At 44.0% G+C, this 7279-nt stretch overlaps 1 pseudogene; it reads left to right on the top strand.

Moving 5' to 3' along the window:
• Window positions 1-3864: 3864 nt before the first annotated feature.
• LOC124614081 lies at window positions 3865-3982 on the top strand (annotated as a pseudogene).
• Window positions 3983-7279: the final 3297 nt, after the last annotated feature.

Raw genomic sequence — 7279 nt, 5'->3', positions numbered from 1 at the left:
AAACGTATGTTTTTGGGAATGTCAGAATACTTTTGATCGCATCGTGCATTTCATTCCAAAGACGGACAAACAAGTTGTTAATCAGGTGCTCATCATGTTTTGGCTCTTCAGTGTATGTCGTCCAACGCTGCGCTAACCTACTAGTAGATCGTGCCACGCACTACGCTAGCTACTTTAGTGTTAACCTCATGATATACTTTGTACGCTGAAGAGCCTAAGAAACTGGCACACCTGCCTAATATTGTGTAGGGCCCCTTGAGAACGCAGAAGAGCCGCAACTGACGAAGCAAGAACTCGACTAATGTCCATAAACAGTAAGAATATGAAGGGGTGGAATCTCTTCTGAACAGGACATTGCAAGACAAAATGGTTCAAATGGCTCTGAGCACTATGGGACTTAACATCTATGGTCATCAGTCCCCTAGAACTTAGAACTACTTAAACGTAACTAACCTAAGGACATGACACACATGCATGCCCGAGGTAGGATTCGAACCTGCGACCGTAGCGGTCGCGCGGCTCCAGACTGAAGTGCCTAGAACCGCTCGGCCACACTGGCCGGCATTGCAAGACATCCCAGATACAATTTGAAACGAGACTCGTCCGACCAGGCAACATGTTTTCAGTCATCAACAGCCCAATGTCGATGTTGACGGGCCCAGGCGAGGCGTTAAGCTTTGTGTCGTGTAGTCAGGGGTACACAAGTGGGCCTTCGGCTCCGAAAGTCCATGTCGATGATGCCCATATCGATGATTTTTCGTTGAATGGTTCGCACGCTGACACTTGTTGATGGCCAGCATTGAAATCTGCCGCAATTTGCAAAAGAGTTGCACTTCTGTCACACTGAACGATTCTCCTCAGTCGTCTTTAGTCTAGTTCGTGCAAGATCTTTTTACGACCTCAGTGATGTCGGAAATTTGATGTTTTATCAGATTCCTGATGTTCACGGTACACTCGTGAAATGGACGTAAGGGGAAGTCCACACGACATTGCCACCTCGGTTATGCTGTGTCCCACCGCTCGTGCGCCGACCATAACACTATGTTCAAACTCACTTAAATATTGATAATCTGCCATTGTAGCAGCTGTACCGATCTAACAACTGAGACAGACACTTGTTATCTTATATAGACGATGCCGACCGCAGCGCCGTATTCTGCTGGTTTACATATCTCTGTTTTTGAATACGTATCAGTTTCTTTGGCGCTTCACTGTATCTATACTGAGTTTCTACTGTGTATCTTTCCTATTAAATTTTGGCTTTATCTTAATATTCTGCTTTACACATTCTTTACATTGTACGTCTGTCTAGTCTTCACCACTACTACATCTCCATCATACTCCGAAAGCTACCTAATGGTGTGTGGCAGATTGTACTTTCGGTACCGCTATCTGATCCCTCCAGCTCTGTTCCACCTGCGAATAGTGCGGGGAAGAATGATTGTGCGTAAGCCTCTGTGTTGGCTCTAATTTCTCTAATTTTCTCCTCGTGGTCAATACACGGGGTGTATGTGGGGGAAGTAATATTTTGTCCGACTCCTCTTGAAAAGAGCAGCCGGCCGGAGTGGCCGAGCGGTTCTGGGCGCTACAGTCTGGAGCCGCGCGACTGCAACGGTCGCAGGTTCGAATCCTGCCTCGGGCATGCATGTGTGTGATGTCCTTAGGTTAGTTAGGTTTAAGTAGTTCTAAGTTCTAGGGGACTTATGACCTCAGCAGTTGAGTCCCATAGTGCTCAGAGCCATTTGAATTTTCTTGAAAAGTGCTGTCCCGAAATTTCAATAGTAAATCTCTCCGTGATGCACAATGCCTCTCCTGTAACGTCTGCCAGTGGAATTTGTTTAGCATCTCCGTAACGCTCTCTGGCCAGCTAAACTAATCCGTGACGAAACGCGCCTCTCTTCGTTGGATTATCTCTATCTCCCCTATCAGTCCTACCTGATAGGGATCCCAGATAGATGAACAAAACTCAAGAATCGGGTTAACAACCGCCTTATAAGCCACTTCTTTCGTGGATGTTACATTTCCTTAAGATTCTTCCGATGAGTCTGAGTGTGGTGTCTGCTTTTCCCACTATCTGTTGTATACGGTCCTTCCACTTAGGGTAGATCTGGATAGTTACTCCTAGATATTGTACGGCAGACGCTGTCTCCAGTTGTTTGTCATCAATAGTGTAGCTGTACAATAGTGGATTTCTTTTCCTATGTCTGCGCAATATGTTACATTTATTTACGTTCAGGTTCAACTGCCAGAGCCTACACCATTCATCAATTCTCTCCATGTCGTTCTGCAAATTCTTACTATCTTCCGGCGTTGCTACTTTGGTATAGACAACTGCATCATCTGCGAATAGCCTTAAAGAGCATCCGACGCTTTCTACTAGATCATTTACAAAAATGGCTCTGAGCACTATGCGACTTAACTTTTGAGGTCATCAGCCGCCTAGAACTTAGAACTAATTAAACCTAAGGACATCACACACATCCATGCCCGAGGCAGGATTAGAACCTGGCCGGCGATCATTTACATATGTAGTAGATAACAAGGGCCCTATCACACTTCCCTGTGGTACTCCGGATATTGTCTTTACATCTGTCGATTTAGTTCCGTTAAGAGCGATGTGTTGAGTGATCCGCAGTGCGCCTTTTCTGGCACACCAGCTCTTTGGCACGACTATCGAGCACCCGGTGGTACTACGATCTTTGCCCCTGTTGTGATCTGGCGGTGAGATTTGCGTTCGTGGAGGTGGTCGTCGGAGTGGCTACGAGGCGCTAGGACGTGCTTGAGGGGACGAAGGAGCAAAGCACACGGGATCGGCCAGCAGCGGCGCGGCCGATCTACCTTGCAGGACGGTCGCAAGTTTGTGGTGCACCTGCCTGATGTCAGCTCCGGGAGCTGCTCGTCGCATTGCTTTGGTGCCTGTTTTCTCGGACAGACTATTTCCTCGAGACCATCTCGAACAACGCTCTCCATCGGAGGTCTAATTGATTTTGGTGCCTTACTTTCGTGGAACCATTTGCGTTGTAACGACTGTCACTTGTTGGTTGCCCTAATATATGTGTTGTTGAAGTAAGAGCAGCTGGCAAGGTGTGTGATCGCATGGAGACCAGCAGTCACTACTTCCTTTAAGGAAATCAGCGTGCCCAAAAGATCTAGTAACTGTATGGTACTGAAGATATTAGGTCATAGTCTAGTTGTAATTTTCTGCATACCAAGCTTACACTATTGGTAGTTACATTGCAGACCTATGCAAGGACATTAAAGTGCACCAAACCTAGTTTGGGGTGATGTGCATTTGAATAACGTAATGTTATCTTGGAATTAATTCCATTTCATCTTTGTACACACTGTCGGCCTTAAAGTCTGATACTGTTTTATAACATTGCATTTGTGTACAAGTCTTAGTTTCAATGTTTGCAGGACTGATATTGCTGCAAAATTTAAGTCGTTTTATTGAAATCACTTATTGTTTTTTTTAAAGTATATTATTATTTATTGGTTCTTAACTTATATTAAGTGATGTTTGCTTGGTGTTTACCGTGTTATCTGAGGTCTGTTTGTGTTCCAATTTTCTGCGAGTTGGGGTGTGTGGGAGCGGCGCCACATTCTGCTTCGGTGCACAGAAGCTGTGACGTGTCGTCTAATGGGAAGTGTCTCCCGGTTGGGCCCCGGCGTTTAGGTGTTGTTTTGGACGGCAGGTCTGCTGTTTCCGGCATTTTAAGTTAAGTCACCTTTTGCCCAGGGCAGCCTGGCGTCACTCCCCGCACCGTTTGGTAGTTATTGAACCTAATCAATTGCATTAATTAACTTGTTGTGCTCCTTGTGTTTTTGGGTTCGTAACGAACCATATATATAAACATATATATGGGCAACGGCCTTGCCGCAGTGGATACACCGGTTCCCGTGAGATCAACGAAGTTAAGCGCTGTCGGGCGTGGTCGGCACTTGGATGGGTGACCATCAAGGCCGCCATGCGCTGTTGCCATTTTTAGGGGTGCACTCAGCCTCGTGATGCGAACTGAAGAGCTACTCGACCGGATAGTAGCGGCTTCGGTCAAGAATACCATTCATAACGACCGGGAGTGTGGTGTGCTGACCCCATGCCCCTCCTATCTGCATCCCCCTCTCAGGATGACATGGCGGTCGGATGGTCCCGATGGGCCACTTGTGGCCTGTAGACGGAGTGTTTTTTATTTTTTTATTATATATATATATATACGTAAAAAAGAGCGTTTTCAATTGCTTGGAAATCAATTGCATTAATTAACTTGTTGTGCTCCTTGTGTTTTTGGGTTCGTAACGAACTGGTGTGCCTTGTAAATCACTTTCATATTATTGATTAATGCCTTTAAGAAAAAAGGGAACATTATATGTGACATCTTTAAAATCACCTTCAGATTGTAATCTGTTTTTGTAAGTATTGAAATCTCCAGTAAGTTATTGTAATTGTACATTTGATATTGCCTTAAGAACGGCCACGTGTTGATTGCCTCTAATTTGTTTTATAAAAGCTTGTTTTGAATAAATTATTAAATATTGATCTGATAGTTGTTGGCCGGCCGAAGTGGCCGTGCGGTTAAAGGCGCTGCAGTCTGGAACCGCAAGACCGCTGCGGTCGCAGGTTCGAATCCTGCCACGGGCATGGATGTTTGTGATGTCTTTAGGTTAGTAAGGTTTAACTAGTTCTAAGTTCTAGGGGACTAATGACCTCAGCAGTTGAGTCCCATAGTGCTCAGAGCCATTTGAACCATTTTTTGATAGTTGTTGTGTTAAGGAGTGACTTAGTAGGGGTCTTGACCTTCCATGCTAAGTGTACCCCTCATCCCGACTTCCTAAGTAACATTGAGTTCTATCTGCAAGAAAGTCATGAATCCAATCGCAGGTCTGCTCCGATACTCCGTAAGCTCGTATTTTTTTTTTCACTAAGCGTCAATGCGGAACCGTGTCAAATGCATTACTGTAATCATGGATCACTACATCATCCTGAGCGCTGTTGTCCACTGCGCTGTGGATGTCACGGAAGAACGGAGCAAGCTGAGTTTCGATAGATCTTTGTTTGCGGAATCCATGATGATTTTTATAGAGGCGATGTTCATTTTCCAAAATCGTCATAATTCTTGAGCATAATTCTTGTTCCATAATTCTACAACAGATTGACATAATCGATATAGGTCTATCATTGTGTGGATCTGTATTACGGCCTTTCTTAAAAACGGGAATGACCTGCACATTTTCCAGTCGCTAGGTACCTTTCGTTGCTCAAGCGATCTACGATAAATTACTGCTAGAAGGGGAGCAAGTTCTTTTGCATAATCTTTATAGAATCTTATAGGTATCTAATGTGGTCCTGAAGCCTTTCCACTACTAAGCGATTGTAGCTGCTTTTCAATTCCGCGATCGATTATCTCAATATCTGTCATGTCGATGTTCGCACGACGAATGAAAGTAGGGGCAGTGTTACGATCTTCCGCTGCGACACAACTTCGGAAGACCGAATTCAGTACTTCGGCCTTCTCTCTATTATCTTCCGTTTCAGTGTCGGTGTGGTCGCTGAGGGAATGAACAGATGATTTTGACCCACTTACTGATTCTACATGCTACCAAAATCTCTTAGGGTTTTTACTCAGGTCGGTTGACAACGTCTTACTATCAAAACCATTGAAGGCTTCTCTCATTTTCGCCTCGTTCAGCTTTTGTTTGTCAGTTAGGTTTTTACTTCTCTTGAATCTGAGATGAAGTGCTCTTTGTTTACCTATCGCTTTTCAAACGCGGCTATTAAACCACGGCTATTAAACCACGGCGGGTCTTTCTCATCTCTTAATACCTTACTCGGAACATAGTTGTTTAGGCCATGCTGAACGATGCCTTTGAATTTTTTCCATTTGTCCCCTCCCGCCGGAGGTTCGAGTCCTCCCTCGGGCATGGATGTGTGTGTTGTTCTTAGCATAAGTTAGTTTAAGTAGCGTGTAAATCTAGGGACCGATGACCTCACCAGTTTGGTCCTTTAGGAATTCACACACATTTGGACTCTTCCATTTGTTCTCCTCAACTTCATCCTCACCACCGAATGTTTGATGCTGACTGCTGAGATATTCTGAAATTTGTATCCTGTCACCCTTACTAAGCAAATACATCTTCCTACCTTTCTTAACATTCCGTGTAGGAACAGTCGTCATAGATGCTGTCACAGCCTTATGATCACTGATACCTTCCTCTACGTTAACTGATTCGATAAGTTCGGGTCTGCTTGTTGCCAGGAGGTCTAAGACGTTACCCTAACGAGTTGGTTCTCTGAGTATCTGCTCAAGGTAATTTTCGAACAAGACATCCAGAACAGTGCCACACGATTTCCTGTCTCTGACACCAGTTTCGATGGCATAACACTCCCAAATCTATACCTGCAAGTTGAAGTCACCCTCTATTACAACGGCAGGCTCAGGAAAATTACTAATCCGTTTATCTTGACACATGCTTTGCTTTATGTGTTTTATTTATTATTACTTTTTAAATTCAGTGGTTTTAAATGTAATTGTTGTAATTTCTTACTATCATTGAATTTTTGTAATTGTATACGCGTACGCCATCTGCCGGTTTATTTGGCCGTTTCTCGTTTGGCTTACGTTAGTACACCCAGTTGTTAGTTTGCTGTGGTTTTTGGAACAGGTGACAATCAACGTTGACCTTCTTCCACATCTGTATGTTGTATCTATATTAATTGACAAGGTACTTTTCCTAACGATACAGTGTGCAGAACTGTGTGGATTTTCATCCAGCAAGGTATCCTTGTTGTTATAACTACTGATGTATTTCGAATAACGTAAGCTATTTTATATTCATAGAATATTTCTGTTTGTCTGTTTGTTTTCACTCATGTCGTTCTCATTTTCTTACTGTTATATGTATAGAAACATTGTTTTGCTCCTCTGTCGATATGGATTATTTTTAATAAACATATCTCGTTCATGAACGTAAGGGGGTGACGGGTGGTCGGGGGGTGGTCATGCGGTTTGAGGCGCTGTGTGAAAGGTAGCGCGGCCTTTCGCGCCGGAGGTTCGAGTCCTCCCTCGGGCATGGGTGTGTGTGTTGTTCTTAGCATACGTTGGTTTAAGCAGTGTGCAAGGCTAGGGACCGATGACCTCAACAGTTTGGTCCCTTAGGAATTCACACATTCGTTCATGAAATTGTACTTTGGCACACAAACCATCATTTTAATTATTTTTGACAGAAGTGCTTATTGCTCTTCATATGCTGTGTTTTATCCGTTTCACATAGACTGACACTA

The sequence above is a fragment of the Schistocerca americana genome, chromosome 4 (genome assembly GCF_021461395.2).
Source record: "Schistocerca americana isolate TAMUIC-IGC-003095 chromosome 4, iqSchAmer2.1, whole genome shotgun sequence".
Taxonomy (NCBI): Eukaryota; Metazoa; Arthropoda; class Insecta; order Orthoptera; family Acrididae; genus Schistocerca; species Schistocerca americana.
Note: the sequence above shows the minus strand (reverse complement) of the source record. Positions and strands in the feature narration are given on the sequence as shown.